The sequence below is a fragment of the Xenopus tropicalis genome, chromosome 4 (genome assembly GCF_000004195.4).
Source record: "Xenopus tropicalis strain Nigerian chromosome 4, UCB_Xtro_10.0, whole genome shotgun sequence".
NCBI classification, from domain to species: domain Eukaryota; kingdom Metazoa; phylum Chordata; class Amphibia; order Anura; family Pipidae; genus Xenopus; species Xenopus tropicalis.
In genome coordinates, this window is record NC_030680.2 from 1,449,342 (window position 1) to 1,466,414 (window position 17,073).

Below are 17,073 nucleotides of genomic sequence, written 5' to 3' on the forward strand. Positions count from 1 at the left end.
ATCTGTAAATGTTACATTCACTCATTTATATATTTTCTTTTTCTTATATTAAATCATAGAGCAGATTCCCCCAGCCTGTGCTCTGTTCCATTTAATACCCCAGGGGGCATTCCCCAAACTCACTGCCCTCACCAGGAAGAACCATTTCTGCTGCTTCAGGGGAAAGTTCAGTCCCTCAGTTCTAAAAGGGGGGGCCCTTGTGCGCTGTTTCTTTCTATGTGACCCCCCCAACATCTGTCTATAATGTCCTCTAATGTACCTGTAAAAAGTCCTGAATCAAACAAACAAGGTCCCATTATTTTATTGCTTCCCATGTAAATCTGCTAAACTGACCAGGCTGAATCAGGCTGCCACCCACGGGCACATCAACTGGCACGCAGCCCTGGGCAGGGGGCACATTAGTCTGTGTTGCACTGCTGTCTGTACTACACAGGACCCCACTTTATCCAAGCACTATACCCTGAGACCCCATTAGTTGCCCAGCACTTATGGCTGAACTAGTCAGGTCAGTGCAGACTGTGCCAGTATAAGGGCATCTCTGCAATGTGGCAGCTGGGAAAGGCTTTTCATGGGGTTAGGCACAGAAGGAAAATGGAACATCTTTAAAACATTGCTTTGTAGGTATACACAACAGTATATTCCCCTTGTAAGCAAGGAGAGGCATCGCAAAGCAAAACCTTTATGGCTGAATAAAAGTGTTATTGTCGGGGTTGGTAAGAAAAAGCTGGGGCAGCTGGGGCTTTCATCAGGTACAAGGGGGGCAAATAAAGCAGCAAAAAAGCTATCAGGCAGCTAAACTAGAGATGGAAAGGGATATTGCAGCTAGGGGTAAAAAGATTCCAAAATTATTTTTTAATTATGTGAATAGTAAAAAAATGAAGCAAGAAGGGGTGGGAACTTTATTATCACGGGGGGGTAAGTTGGTTGATGAGAACGGGGAAAAAGCTGAAATTTTGAACTCTTATTTTTCATCTGTCTATACATCTGAGGAGCCAGATAATGAAGGCTTCCCTTGTAATATGCCCAGTGCTAGTAATTTAGCTACTGGCGCATGGGGCACTCGGGGGGGAATTCAATAGAGACTTGAACATGTAAAGGGAAACAAAGGTCCAGGGCCGGATGGGATTCATCCCAGGGTATTAAATGAGCTGAGCGCTGTGATTGCCAAACCTCTTCACTTAATTTCCCAGGATTCATTGGGGTCTGGCATGGTGCCAAGAGACTGGCGGATTGCTAATGTGGTGCCGTTATTTATAAAGTGATCCCTTTTTGGATCCCACTTTTGGAAGGGGTAATAAGGGATAGGGTACTTGAATACATTGCAGCTCACAATACTATTAGTTTGTGCCACAGGGGTTTATGGGTAACAGATCTTGCCAGACTAATTTAGTCGCCTTTTATGAGGAGGTGAGCAGGAACCTTGATGCTGGAATGGCAGTGGATGGGATCTACTTGGACTTTGCTAAATCGTTTGATACAGTACCTCACAGAGGGTTAATGATAAAATTAAGGAATATTGGCCTAGAACATAATATTTGTAATTGGATAGAGAACTGGCTGAAGGATAGAGTACACAGAGTGGGGGGAATGGAACAGTTTCTAATTGGACCAGTGTGGTTAGTGGGTACCGCAGGGGTCAGTCCTTGGGCCTTTGCTTTTTAACTTGTTTATTAATGCCCTGGGGGGGGCATAGACAGTACTGTTTCTATTGATACTAAATTGGGCAAAACTATAAGTTCCATGCAGGATGTGCCGCTTTGCAGAGCGATTTGACTGGGAAACTGGGCAGCAAACTGGAAAATGAGGTTCAATGTTGATAAGTGCAAAGTTCTGCCCTTTGGTAGAAATAATATAAACGCAAACTATCTACTGAATGGGAGTGAGTTGGGGGGATCCTTAATGGAGAAGGATTTGGGGATATTTGTAGATAACAAGTTGTCTAATTCCAGGCAGTGTCATTCTGTGGCTACTAAAGCAAATAAAGTGCTGTCTTGTATAAACAGGGCATTGACTCAAGGGATGAGAACATAATTTTGCCCATTTATAGGTCCCTGGTAAGGCCTCACCTTGAGTATGGGGGGCAGTAACAGTGAGTATGGGGGGCAGTTACAGTGAGTATGGGGGGGCAGTAACCGTGAGTATGGGGGGCAGTAACCGTGAGTATGGGGGGGGCAGTAACAGTGAGTATGGGGGGCAGTGACAGTGAGTATGGGGGGCAGTTACAGTGAGTATGGGGGGCAGTAACAGTGAGTATGGGGGACAGTAACAGTGAGTATGGGGGGCAGTGACAGTGAGTATGGGGGGCACTTACAGTGAGTATGGGGGGCAGTAACAGTGAGTATGGATGACAGTAACAGTGAGCATGGGGGGCAGTTACAGTGAGTATGGGGGCAGTGAATGTGAGTATGGGGGGCAGTGACAGTGAGTATGGGGGGGCAGTAACAGTGAGTATGGGGGGCAGTAACAGTGAGTATGGGGGGCACTTACAGTGGGTCTGTATGTGAGTGGATAGATAGGTCAGTATGGGTCTGTATGTGAGTGGATAGGTCAGTGTGGGTCTGTATGTGAGTGGATAGGTCAGTGTGGGTCTGTATGTGAGTGGATAGGTCAGTGTGGGTCTGTATGTGAGTGGATAGGTCAGTATGGGTCTGTATGTGAGTGGATAGGTCAGTGTGGGTCTGTATGTGAGTGGATAGGTCAGTGTGGGTCTGTATGTGAGTGGATAGGTCAGTGTGGGTCTGTATGTGAGTGGATAGGTCAGTGTGGGTCTGTATGTGAGTGGATAGGTCAGTATGGGTCTGTATGTGAGTGGATAGGTCCAGTGTGGGTCTGTATGTGAGTGGATAGATAGGTCAGTATGGGTCTGTATGTGAGTGGATAGGTCAGTGTGGGTCTGTATGTGAGTGGATAGGTCAGTGTGGGTCTGTATGTGAGTGGATAGGTCAGTGTGGGTCTGTATGTGAGTGGATAGGTCAGTATGGGTCTGTATGTGAGTGGATAGATAGGTCAGTGTGGGTCTGTATGTGAGTGGATAGGTCAGTGTGGGTCTGTATGTGAGTGGAAAGGTCAGTGTGGGTCTGTATGTGAGTGGATAGATAGGTCAGTGTGGGTCTGTATGTGAGTGGAAAGGTCAGTGTGGGTCTGTATGTGAGTGGATAGGTCAGTGTGGGTCTGTATGTGAGTGGATAGGTAGGTCAGTGTGGGTCTGTATGTGAGTGGATAGGTCAGTGTGGGTCTGTATGTGAGTGGATAGGTCAGTATGGGTCTGTATGTGAGTGGATAGGTCAGTGTGGGTCTGTATGTGAGTGGATAGGTCAGTGTGGGTCTGTATGTGAGTGGATAGGTCAGTGTGGGTCTGTATGTGAGTGGATAGATAGGTCAGTGTGGGTCTGTATGTGAGTGGATAGGTCAGTATGGGTCTGTATGTGAGTGGATAGATAGGTCAGTGTGGGTCTGTATGTGAGTGGATAGATAGGTCAGTGTGGGTCTGTATGTGAGTGGATAGATAGGTCAGTGTGGGTCTGTATGTGAGTGGATAGATAGGCAGTTACAGTGAGTATGGGGGGGCAGTTACAGTGAGTATGGGGGCAGTAACAGTGAGTATGGGGGCAGTAACAGTGAGTATGGGGGGGCAGTAACAGTGAGTATGGGGGGAAGTAAAAGTGAGTATGGGGGGCAGTAACAGTGAGTATGGGGGGCAGTAACAGTGAGTATGGGGGCAGTAACAGTGAGTATGGGGGGGGCAGTAACAGTGAGTATGGGGGGCAGTGACAGTGAGTATGGGGGGGCAGTAACAGTGAGTATGGGGGGCAGTAACAGTGAGTATGGGGGGCAGTAACAGTGAGTATGGGGGGGCAGTAACAGTGAGTATGGGGGCAGTAACAGTGAGTATGGGGGGGCAGTAACAGTGAGTATGGGGGGCAGTAACAGTGAGTATGGGGGGGGCAGTAACAGTGAGTATGGGGGGGGCAGTAACAGTGAGTATGGGGGGCAGTAACAGTGAGTATGGGGGGGGCAGTAACAGTGAGTATGGGGGCAGTAACAGTGAGTATGGGGGGGCAGTAACAGTGAGTATGGGGGGCAGTAACAGTGAGTATGGGGGGGGCAGTAACAGTGAGTATGGGGGCAGTAACAGTGAGTATGGGGGGGGCAGTAACAGTGAGTATGGGGGCAGTAACAGTGAGTATGGGGGGCAGTAACAGTGAGTATGGGGGGCAGTTTTGGGCTCCAGTCCTTAAGAAGGATATTAATGAGCTGGAGAGAGTGCAGAGACTGCAACTAAACTGGTTAAGGGGATGGAAGGGTTAAACTATGGGGTGAGACTGTCAGGGTTGGGGTTGTTTTCTCTGGAAAAGAGGCGCTTGCGAGGGGACATGATTACTCTGTATAAAGGTTCAATCAACATAAACAAAAATCTTCAGCACACCACTTACATACATGTTCTTAAAGGGTGCTTAACTTCCACAGCCGCTCCCAAGCCTTTTTTCCAAGTATCTTTGCAAAGCGGAAGAAGCACACCAGTGTGTCGGCAATGCCTTCAAATCATTTATTTGCAGAAATGAACAAACAGCACAAGCCTTCATGGGTGACCCCTTCTTCAGGTGCAAAACTATTTCACCTGAAGAAGGGGTCACCCCCAAAAGCTTGTGCTAGATAGGTCAGTATGGGTCTGTATGTGAGTGGATAGATAGGTCAGTGTGGGTCTGTATGTGAGTGGATAGATAGGTCAGTGTGGGTCTGTATGTGAGTGGATAGGTCAGTGTGGGTCTGTATGTGAGTGGATAGATAGGTCAGTGTGGGTCTGTATGTGAGTGGATAGGTCAGTGTGGGTCTGTATGTGAGTGGATAGGTCAGTGTGGGTCTGTATGTGAGTGGATAGGTCAGTGTGGGTCTGTATGTGAGTGGATAGATAGTTCAGTGTGGGTCTGTATGTGAGTGGATAGATAGGTCAGTGTGGGTCTGTATGTGAGTGGATAGGTCAGTGTGGGTCTGTATGTGAGTGGATAGATAGGTCAGTGTGGGTCTGTATGTGAGTGGATAGATAGGTCAGTGTGGGTCTGTATGTGAGTGGATAGATAGGTCAGTGTGGGTCTGTATGTGAGTGGATAGATAGGTCAGTGTGGGTCTGTATGTGAGTGGATAGATAGGTCAGTGTGGGTCTGTATGTGAGTGGATAGGTCAGTGTGGGTCTGTATGTGAGTGGATAGGTCAGTATGGGTCTGTATGTGAGTGGATAGGTCAGTGTGGGTCTGTATGTGAGTGGATAGGTCAGTATGGGTCTGTATGTGAGTGGATTGGTCAGTGTGGGTCTGCATGTGAGTGGATAGATAGGTCAGTGTGGGTCTGTATGTGAGTGGATAGATAGGTCAGTGTGGGTCAGTATGTGAGTGGATAGGTCAGTGTGGGTCTGTATGTGAGTGGATAGGTCAGTGTGGGTCTGTATGTGAGTGGATAGGTCAGTGTGGGTCTGTATGTGAGTGGATAGGTCAGTATGGGTCTGTATGTGAGTGGATAGGTCAGTATGGGTCTGTATGTGAGTGGATAGGTCAGTGTGGGTCTGTATGTGAGTGGATAGGTCAGTGTGGGTCTGTATGTGAGTGGATAGGTCAGTGTGGGTCTGTATGTGAGTGGATAGGTCAGTGTGGGTCTGTATGTGAGTGGATAGATAGGTCAGTGTGGGTCTGTATGTGAGTGGATAGGTCAGTGTGGGTCTGTATGTGAGTGGATAGGTCAGTGTGGGTCTGTATGTGAGTGGATAGGTCAGTGTGGGTCTGTATGTGAGTGGATAGGTCAGTGTGGGTCTGTATGTGAGTGGATAGGTCAGTGTGGGTCTGTATGTGAGTGGATAGGTCAGTGTGGGTCTGTATGTGAGTGGATAGGTCAGTGTGGGTCTGTATGTGAGTGGATAGGTCAGTGTGGGTCTGTATGTGAGTGGATAGGTCAGTATGGGTCTGTATGTGAGTGGATAGGTCAGTGTGGGTCTGTATGTGAGTGGATAGATCAGTGTGGGTCTGTATGTGAGTGGATAGGTCAGTATGGGTCTGTATGTGAGTGGATAGGTCAGTGTGGGTCTGTATGTGAGTGGATAGGTCAGTGTGGGTCTGTATATGAGTGGATAGGTCAGTGTGGGTCTGTATGTGAGTGGATAGGTCAGTATGGGTCTGTATGTGAGTGGATAGATAGGTCAGTATGGGTCTGTATGTGAGTGGATAGGTCAGTATGGGTCTGTATGTGAGTGGATAGGTCAGTGTGGGTCTGTATGTGAGTGGATAGATAGGTCAGTGTGGGTCTGTATGTGAGTGGATAGGTCAGTGTGGGTCTGTATGTGAGTGGATAGGTCAGTGTGGGTCTGTATGTGAGTGGATAGATAGGTCAGTGTGGGTCTGTATGTGAGTGGATAGGTCAGTGTGGGTCTGTATGTGAGTGGATAGGTCAGTGTAGGTCTGTATGTGAGTGGATAGGTCAGTATGGGTCTGTATGTGAGTGGATAGGTCAGTGTGGGTCTGTATGTGAGTGGATAGGTCAGTATGGGTCTGTATGTGAGTGGATTGGTCAGTGTGGGTCTGTATGTGAGTGGATAGATAGGTCAGTGTGGGTCTGTATGTGAGTGGATAGATAGGTCAGTGTGGGTCAGTATGTGAGTGGATAGGTCAGTATGGGTCTGTATGTGAGTGGATAGATAGGTCAGTATGGGTCTGTATGTGAGTGGATAGGTCAGTGTGGGTCTGTATGTGAGTGGATAGGTCAGTGTGGGTCTGTATGTGAGTGGATAGGTCAGTGTGGGTCTGTATGTGAGTGGATAGGTCAGTGTGGGTCTGTATATGAGTGGATAGGTCAGTGTGGGTCTGTATGTGAGTGGATAGGTCAGTATGGGTCTGTATGTGAGTGGATAGGTCAGTGTGGGTCTGTATGTGAGTGGATAGGTCAGTGTGGGTCTGTATGTGAGTGGATAGGTCAGTGTGGGTCTGTATGTGAGTGGATAGGTCAGTGTGGGTCTGTATGTGAGTGGATAGGTCAGTGTGGGTCTGTATGTGAGTGGATAGGTCAGTATGGGTCTGTATGTGAGTGGATAGATAGGTCAGTATGGGTCTGTATGTGAGTGGATAGGTCAGTGTGGGTCTGTATGTGAGTGGATAGATAGGTCAGTGTGGGTCTGTATGTAAGTGGATAGGTCAGTGTGGGTCTGTATGTGAGTGGATAGGTCAGTATGGGTCTGTATGTGAGTGGATAGGTCAGTGTGGGTCTGTATGTGAGTGGATAGATAGGTCAGTGTGGGTCTGTATGTGAGTGGATAGGTCAGTGTGGGTCTGTATGTGAGTGGATAGATAGGTCAGTGTGGGTCTGTATGTGAGTGGATAGGTCAGTGTGGGTCTGTATGTGAGTGGATAGATAGGTCAGTGTGGGTCTGTATGTGAGTGGATAGGTCAGTGTGGGTCTGTATGTGAGTGGATAGATAGGTCAGTATGGGTCTGTATGTGAGTGGATAGGTCAGTGTGGGTCTGTATGTGAGTGGATAGGTCAGTGTGGGTCTGTATGTGAGTGGATAGGTCAGTGTGGGTCTGTATGTGAGTGGATAGGTCAGTGTGGGTCTGTATGTGAGTGATAGGTCAGTGTGGGTCTGTATGTGAGTGGATAGGTCAGTGTGGGTCTGTATGTGAGTGGATAGGTCAGTGTGGGTCTGTATGTGAGTGGATAGGTCAGTGTGGGTCTGTATGTGAGTGGATAGGTCAGTGTGGGTCTGTATGTGAGTGGATAGGTCAGTGTGGGTCTGTAATGTGAGTGGATAGGTCAGTGTGGGTCTGTATGTGAGTGGATAGGTCATGTGGGTCTGTATGTGAGTGGATAGATAGGTCAGTGTGGGTCTGTATGAGTGGATAGGTCAGTGTGGGTCTGTATGTGAGTGGATAGGTCAGTGTGGGTCTGTATGTGAGTGGATAGGTCAGGTATGGGTCTGTATGTGAGTGGATAGGTCAGTGTGGGTTTGTATGTGAGTGGATAGGTCAGTGTGGGTCTGTATGTGAGTGGATAGATAGGTCAGTGTGGGTCTGGTATGTGTAGTGGATAGGTCCAGTGTGGGTCTGTATGTGAGTGGATATGGATAGGTCAGTGTGGGTCTGTATGTGAGTGGATAGGTCAGTGTGGGTCTGTATGTGAGTGGATAGGTCAGTGTGGGTTTGTATGTGAGTGGATTAGGTCAGTGTGGGTCTGTATGTGAGTGGTAAGATAGGTCAGTGTGGGTCTGTATGTGAGTGGATAGGTCAGTGTGGGTCTGTATGTGAGTGGATAGATAGGTCAGTGTGGTCTGTATGTGAGTGGATAGGTCAGTGTGGGTCTGTATGTGAGTGGATAGATAGGTCAGTGTGGGTCTGTATGTGAGTGGATAGGTCAGTGTGGGTCTGTATGTGAGTGGATAGGTCAGTGTGGGTCTGTATGTGAGTGGATAGGTCAGTGTGGGGTCTGTAATGTTGAGTGGATAGATAGTTCAGTGTGGGTCTGTATGTGAGTGGATAGATAGGTTCAGTGTGGGTCTGTAATGTGAGTGGGATAGGTCAGTGTGGGTCTGTATGTGAGTGGATAGATAGGTCAGTGTGGGTCTGTATGTGAGTGGATAGATAGGTCAGTGTGGGTCTGTATGTGGAGTGGATAGATAGGTTCAGTGTGGGGTCTGTATGTGAGTGGATAGATAGGTCAGTGTGGGTCTGTATGTGAGTGGATAGATAGGTCAGTGTGGGTCTGTATGTGAGTGGATAGGTCAGTGTGGGTCTGTATGTGAGTGGATAGGTCAGTATGGGTCTGTATGTGAGTGGATAGGTCAGTGTGGGTCTGTATGTGAGTGGATAGGTCAGTATGGGTCTGTATGTGAGTGGATTGGTCAGTGTGGGTCTGCATGTGAGTGGATAGATAGGTCAGTGTGGGTCTGTATGTGAGTGGATAGATAGGTCAGTGTGGGTCAGTATGTGAGTGGATAGGTCAGTGTGGGTCTGTATGTGAGTGGATAGGTCAGTGTGGGTCTGTATGTGAGTGGAATAGGTTCAGTGTGGGTCTGTATGTGAGTGGATAGGTCAGTATGGGTCTGTATGTGAGTGGATAGGTCAGTATGGGTCTGTATGTGAGTGATAGGTCAGTGTGGGTCTGTATGTGAGTGGATAGGTCAGTGTGGGTCTGTAATGTGAGTGGATAGGTCAGTGTGGGTCTGTATGTGAGTGGATAGGTCAGTGTGGGTCTGTATGTGAGTGGATAGATAGGTCAGTGTGGGTCTGTATGTGAGTGGATAGGTCAGTGTGGGTCTGTATGTGAGTGGATAGGTCAGTGTGGGTCTGTATGTGAGTGGATAGGTCAGTGTGGGTCTGTATGTGAGTGGATAGGTCAGTGTGGGTCTGTATGTGAGTGGATAGGTCAGTGTGGGTCTGTATGTGAGTGGATAGGTCAGTGTGGGTCTGTATGTGAGTGGATAGGTCAGTGTGGGTCTGTATGTGAGTGGATAGGTCAGTGTGGGTCTGTATGTGAGTGGATAGGTCAGTATGGGTCTGTATGTGAGTGGATAGGTCAGTGTGGGTCTGTATGTGAGTGGATAGATCAGTGTGGGTCTGTATGTGAGTGGATAGGGTCAGTATGGGTCTGTATGTGAGTGGATAGGTCAGTGTGGGTCTGTATGTGAGTGGATAGGTCAGTGTGGGTCTGTATATGAGTGGATAGGTCAGTGTGGGTCTGTATGTGAGTGGATAGGTCAGTATGGGTCTGTATGTGAGTGGATAGATAGGTCAGTATGGGTCTGTATGTGAGTGGATAGGTCAGTATGGGTCTGTATGTGAGTGGATAGGTCAGTGTGGGTCTGTATGTGAGTGGATAGATAGGTCAGTGTGGGTCTGTATGTGAGTGGATAGGTCAGTGTGGGTCTGTATGTGAGTGGATAGGTCAGTGTGGGTCTGTATGTGAGTGGATAGATAGGTCAGTGTGGGTCTGTATGTGAGTGGATAGGTCAGTGTGGGTCTGTATGTGAGTGGATAGGTCAGTGTAGGTCTGTATGTGAGTGGATAGGTCAGTATGGGTCTGTATGTGAGTGGATAGGTCAGTGTGGGGTCTGTATGTGAGTGGATAGGTCAGTATGGGTCTGTATGTGAGTGGATTGGTCAGTGTGGGTCTGTATGTGAGTGGATAGATAGGTCAGTGTGGGTCTGTATGTGAGTGGATAGATAGGTCAGTGTGGGTCAGTATGTGAGTGGATAGGTCAGTATGGGTCTGTATGTGAGTGATAGATAGGTCAGTATGGGTCTGTATGTGAGTGGATAGGTCAGTGTGGGTCTGTATGTGAGTGGATAGGTCAGTGTGGGTCTGTATGTGAGTGGATAGGTCAGTGTGGGTCTGTATGTGAGTGGATAGGTCAGTGTGGGTCTGTATATGAGTGGATAGGTCAGTGTGGGTCTGTATGTGAGTGGATAGGTCAGTATGGGTCTGTATGTGAGTGGATAGGTCAGTGTGGGTCTGTATGTGAGTGGATAGGTCAGTGTGGGTCTGTATGTGAGTGGATAGGTCAGTGTGGGTCTGTATGTGAGTGGATAGGTCAGTGTGGGTCTGTATGTGAGTGGATAGGTCAGTGTGGGTCTGTATGTGAGTGGATAGGTCAGTATGGGTCTGTATGTGAGTGGATAGATAGGTCAGTATGGGTCTGTATGTGAGTGGATAGGTCAGTGTGGGTCTGTATGTGAGTGGATAGATAGGTCAGTGTGGGTCTGTATGTAAGTGGATAGGTCAGTGTGGGTCTGTATGTGAGTGGATAGGTCAGTATGGGTCTGTATGTGAGTGGATAGGTCAGTGTGGGTCTGTATGTGAGTGGATAGATAGGTCAGTGTGGGTCTGTATGTGAGTGGATAGGTCAGTGTGGGTCTGTATGTGAGTGGATAGATAGGTCAGTGTGGGTCTGTATGTGAGTGGATAGGTCAGTGTGGGTCTGTATGTGAGTGGATAGATAGGTCAGTGGGTCTGTTGTGAGTGGTAGGTCAGTGTGGTCTGTATGTGAGTGGATAGATGGTCAGTATGGGTCTGTATGTGAGTGATAGGTCAGTGTGGTCTGTATGTGAGTGGATAGGTCAGTGTGGGTCTGTATGTGAGTGGATAGGTCAGTGTGGGTCTGTATGTGAGTGGATAGGTCAGTGTGGGTCTGTATGTGAGTGGATAGGTCAGTGTGGGTCCTGTATGTGAGTGGATAGGTCAGTGTGGGTCTGTATGTGAGTGGATAGGTCAGTGTGGGTCTGTATGTGAGTGGATAGGTCAGTGTGGGTCTGTATGTGAGTGGATAGGTCAGTGTGGGTCTGTATGTGAGTGGATAGGTCAGTGTGGGTCTGTATGTGAGTGGATAGGTCAGTGTGGGTTCGTATGTGAGTGGATAGATAGGTCAGTGTGGGTCTGTATGTGAGTGGATAGGTCAGTGTGGGTCTGTATGTGAGTGGATAGGTCAGTGTGGGTCTGTATGTGAGTGGATAGGTCAGTATGGGTCTGTATGTGAGTGGATAGGTCAGTGTGGGTTTGTATGTGAGTGGATAGGTCAGTGTGGGTCTGTATGTGAGTGGATAGATAGGTCAGTGTGGGTCTGTATGTGAGTGGATAGGTCAGTGTGGGTCTGTATGTGAGTGGATAGGTCAGTGTGGGTCTGTATGTGAGTGGATAGATAGGTCAGTGTGGGTCTGTATGTGAGTGGATAGGTCAGTGTGGGTCTGTATGTGAGTGGATAGGTCAGTGTGGGTCTGTATGTGAGTGGATAGGTTCAGTGTGGGTTTGTATGTGAGTGGATAGGTCAGTGTGGGTCTGTATGTGAGTGGATAGATAGGTCAGTGTGGGTCTGTATGTGAGTGGATAGGTCAGTGTGGGTCTGTATGTGAGTGGATAGATAGGTCAGTGTGGGTCTGTATGTGAGTGGATAGGTCAGTGTGGGTCTGTATGTGAGTGGATAGATAGGTCAGTGTGGGTCTGTATGTGAGTGGATAGGTCAGTGTGGGTCTGTATGTGAGTGGATAGGTCAGTATGGGTCTGTATGTGAGTGGATAGGTCAGTGTGGGTCTGTATGTGAGTGGATAGGTCAGTATGGGTCTGTATGTGAGTGGATAGGTCAGTGTGGGTCTGTATGTGAGTGGATAGGTCAGTATGGGTCTGTATGTGAGTGGATAGGTCAGTGGTGGGTCTGTATGTGAGTGGATAGATAGGTCAGTGTGGGTCTGTATGTGAGTGGATAGATAGGGTCAGTGTGGGTCTGTATGTGAGTGGATAGGTCAGTATGGGTCTGTATGTGAGTGGATAGATAGGTCAGTGTGGGTCTGTATGTGAGTGGATAGATAGGTCAGTGTGGGTCTGTATGTGAGTGGATAGGTTCAGTGGGGTCTGTATGTGAGTGGATAGGTCAGTGTGGGTCTGTATGTGAGTGGATAGGTCAGTGTGGGTCTGTATGTGAGTGGATAGGTCAGTATGGGTCTGTATGTGAGTGGATAGTCAGTGTGGGGTCTGTATGTGAGTGGATAGGTCAGTGTGGGTCTGTATGTGAGTGGATAGGTCAGTGTGGGTCTGTATGTGAGTGGATAGGTCAGTGTGGGTCTGTATGTGAGTGGATAGGCAGTGTGGGTCTGTATGTGAGTGGATAGATAGGTCAGTGTGGGTCTGTATGTGAGTGGATAGGTCAGTGTGGGTCTGTATGTGAGTGGATAGGTCAGTGTGGGTCTGTATGTGAGTGGATAGGTCAGTGTGGGTCTGTATGTGAGTGGATAGGTCAGTGTGGGTCTGTATGTGAGTGGATAGGTCAAGTATGGGTCTGTATGTGAGTGGATAGATAGGTCAGTGTGGTCTGTATGTGAGTGGATAGATAGGTCAGTGTGGTCTGTATGTGAGTGGATAGATAGGTCAGTGTGGGACTGTATTGAGTGGATAGGTCAGTGTGGGTCTGTATGTGAGTGGATAGATAGGTCAGTGTGGGTCTGTATGTGAGTGGATAGATAGGTCAGTGTGGGTCTGTATGTGAGTGGATAGGTCAGTGTGGGTCTGTATGTGAGTGGATAGATAGGTCAGTATGGGTCTGTATGTGAGTGGATAGATAGGTCAGTGTGGGTCTGTATGTGAGTGGATAGGTCAGTGTGGGTCTGTATGTGAGTGGATAGGTCAGTGTGGGTCTGTATGTGAGTGGATAGGTCAGTATGGGTCTGTATGTGAGTGGATAGGTCAGTGGGTCTGTATGTGAGTGGATAGATAGGTCAGTGTGGGTCTGTATGTGAGTGGATAGGTCAGTGTGGGTCTGTATGTGAGTGGATAGGTCAGTATGGGTCTGTATGTGAGTGGATAGGTCAGTGTGGGTCTGTATGTGAGTGGATAGATAGGTCAGTGTGGGTCTGTATGTGAGTGGATAGGTCAGTGTGGGTCTGTATGTGAGTGGATAGATAGGTCAGTGTGGGTCTGTATGTGAGTGGATAGATAGGTCAGTGTGGGTCTGTATGTGAGTGGATAGGTCAGTGTGGGTCTGTATGTGAGTGGATAGATAGGTCAGTATGGGTCTGTATGTGAGTGGATAGATAGGTCAGTGTGGGTCTGTATGTGAGTGGATAGGTCAGTGTGGGTCTGTATGTGAGTGGATAGGTCAGTGTGGGTCTGTATGTGAGTGGATAGGTCAGTATGGGTCTGTATGTGAGTGGATAGGTCAGTGTGGGTCTGTATGTGAGTGGATAGGTCAGTGTGGGTCTGTATGTGAGTGGATAGATAGGTCAGTGTGGGTCTGTATGTGAGTGGATAGATAGGTCAGTGTGGGTCTGTATGTGAGTGGATAGATAGGTCAGTGTGGGTCTGTATGTGAGTGGATAGGTCAGTGTGGGTCTGTATGTGAGTGGATAGATAGGTCAGTGTGGGTCTGTATGTGAGTGGATAGATAGGTCAGTGTGGGTCTGTATGTGAGTGGATAGGTCAGTGTGGGTCTGTATGTGAGTGGATAGATAGGTCAGTGTGGGTCTGTATGTGAGTGGATAGATAGGTCAGTGTGGGTCTGTATGTGAGTGGATAGGTCAGTGTGGTCTGTATGTGAGTGGATAGATAGGTCAGTGTGGGTCTGTATGTGAGTGGATAGATAGGTCAGTGTGGGTCTGTATGTGAGTGGATAGGTCAGTGTGGGTCTGTATGTGAGTGGATAGGTCAGTGTGGGTCTGTATGTGAGTGGATAGATAGGTCAGTATGGGTCTGTATGTGAGTGGATAGATAGGTCAGTGTGGGTCTGTATGTGAGTGGATAGGTCAGTGTGGGTCTGTATGTGAGTGGATAGGTCAGTGTGGGTCTGTATGTGAGTGGATAGATAGGTCAGTGTGGGTCTGTATGTGAGTGGATAGATAGGTCAGTGTGGGTCTGTATGTGAGTGGATAGGTCAGTATGGGTCTGTATGTGAGTGGATAGGTCAGTGTGGGTCTGTATGTGAGTGGATAGGTCAGTATGGGTCTGTATGTGAGTGGATAGGTCAGTGTGGGTCTGTATGTGAGTGGATAGATAGGTCAGTATGGGTCTGTATGTGAGTGGATAGGTCAGTATGGGTCTGTATGTGAGTGGATAGGTCAGTATGGGTCTGTATGTGAGTGGATAGGTCAGTATGGGTCTGTATGTGAGTGGATAGATAGGTCAGTGTGGGTCTGTATGTGAGTGGATAGATAGGTCAGTGTGGGTCTGTATGTGAGTGGATAGATAGGTCAGTGTGGGTCTGTATGTGAGTGGATAGGTCAGTGTGGGTCTGTATGTGAGTGGATAGATAGGTCAGTGTGGGTCTGTATGTGAGTGGATAGATAGGTCAGTGTGGGTCTGTATGTGAGTGGATAGGTCAGTGTGGGTCTGTATGTGAGTGGATAGATAGGTCAGTGTGGGTCTGTATGTGAGTGGATAGATAGGTCAGTGTGGGTCTGTATGTGAGTGGATAGGTCAGTGTGGGTCTGTATGTGAGTGGATAGGTCAGTGTGGGTCTGTATGTGAGTGGATAGGTCAGTATGGGTCTGTATGTGAGTGGATAGGTCAGTGTGGGTCTGTATGTGAGTGGATAGGTCAGTGTGGGTCTGTATGTGAGTGGATAGATAGGTCAGTGTGGGTCTGTATGTGAGTGGATAGATAGGTCAGTGTGGGTCTGTATGTGAGTGGATAGATAGGTCAGTGTGGGTCTGTATGTGAGTGGATAGGTCAGTGTGGGTCTGTATGTGAGTGGATAGATAGGTCAGTGTGGGTCTGTATGTGAGTGGATAGATAGGTCAGTGTGGGTCTGTATGTGAGTGGATAGGTCAGTGTGGGTCTGTATGTGAGTGGATAGATAGGTCAGTGTGGGTCTGTATGTGAGTGGATAGATAGGTCAGTGTGGGACTGTATGTGAGTGGATAGGTCAGTGTGGGTCTGTATGTGAGTGGATAGATAGGTCAGTGTGGGTCTGTATGTGAGTGGATAGATAGGTCAGTGTGGGTCTGTATGTGAGTGGATAGGTCAGTGTGGGTCTGTATGTGAGTGGATAGGTCAGTGTGGGTCTGTATGTGAGTGGATAGATAGGTCAGTATGGGTCTGTATGTGAGTGGATAGATAGGTCAGTGTGGGTCTGTATGTGAGTGGATAGGTCAGTGTGGGTCTGTATGTGAGTGGATAGGTCAGTGTGGGTCTGTATGTGAGTGGATAGATAGGTCAGTGTGGGTCTGTATGGGAGTGGATAGATAGGTCAGTGTGGGTCTGTATGTGAGTGGATAGGTCAGTATGGGTCTGTATGTGAGTGGATAGGTCAGTGTGGGTCTGTATGTGAGTGGATAGGTCAGTATGGGTCTGTATGTGAGTGGATAGGTCAGTGTGGGTCTGTATGTGAGTGGATAGATAGGTCAGTATGGGTCTGTATGTGAGTGGATAGATAGGTCAGTATGGGTCTGTATGTGAGTGGATAGGTCAGTATGGGTCTGTATGTGAGTGGATAGGTCAGTATGGGTCTGTATGTGAGTGGATAGGTCAGTGTGGGTCTGTATGTGAGTGGATAGATAGGTCAGTGTGGGTCTGTATGTGAGTGGATAGGTCAGTGTGGGTCTGTATGTGAGTGGATAGGTCAGTGTGGGTCTGTATGTGAGTGGATAGGTCAGTGTGGGTCTGTATGTGAGTGGATAGGTCAGTGTGGGTCTGTATGTGAGTGGATAGGTCAGTATGGGTCTGTATGTGAGTGGATAGGTCAGTGTGGGTCTGTATGTGAGTGGATAGGTCAGTGTGGGTCTGTATGTGAGTGGATAGGTCAGTGTGGGTCTGTATGTGAGTGGATAGGTCAGTATGGGTCTGTATGTGAGTGGATAGGTCAGTATGGGTCTGTATGTGAGTGGATAGATAGGTCAGTATGGGTCTGTATGTGAGTGGATAGGTCAGTATGGGTCTGTATGTGAGTGGATAGGTCAGTGTGGGTCTGTATGTGAGTGGATAGGTAGGTCAGTGTGGGTCTGTATGTGAGTGGATGGGTCAGTGTGGGTCTGTATGTGAGTGGATAGGTCAGTATGGGTCTGTATGTGAGTGGATAGGTCAGTATGGGTCTGTATGTGAGTGGATAGATAGGTCAGTATGGGTCTGTATGTGAGTGGATAGACTCACATACAGACCCATACTGACTGCCAGCAGGCAGCCAATCACTGCCCCCTGGTGATTGGTTCTAGTGATGCTCACTATGTGCAGCCATTGGGTTAGAACTGGGAGGGGCTGGGCAAAAAGGGAAGATACAGTAGGTAAATGCCAGTTACCTGACACCTGCAGGGCAGACTTTCCCACGGCTTTATTAGGGGTATAAATGACAGTGCAGGTATATTCTCCTTCATCTGTGAACTGAACCCGGGGTAAGTGAAGCCCCACATTGCCGGTTATAAGGTCCCTGTCTGATATGTAGGATCCGGGCCGGGTGGGGGTGCGAGTCCCAGACATATACAGATACACTTGCCCTTTACTTCCATCCAAGGTTTTCTGGGTCCAATCAACTGCCAGTTTGAGGGGACTAATGTCTCCGGGGCCCCAGTCGGTTACAGAGCACGGGATAAACGCTTCTTCATTCCTCAGGGATTTTACAGGCTCCGCCCC

The 17,073-nt window shown here is 48.2% G+C and overlaps 1 pseudogene; it reads right to left on the reverse strand.

The window, feature by feature from the left end:
- Positions 1-17,073, reverse strand: part of LOC116410360 — a 33,458-nt pseudogene extending 16,385 nt beyond the window's left edge.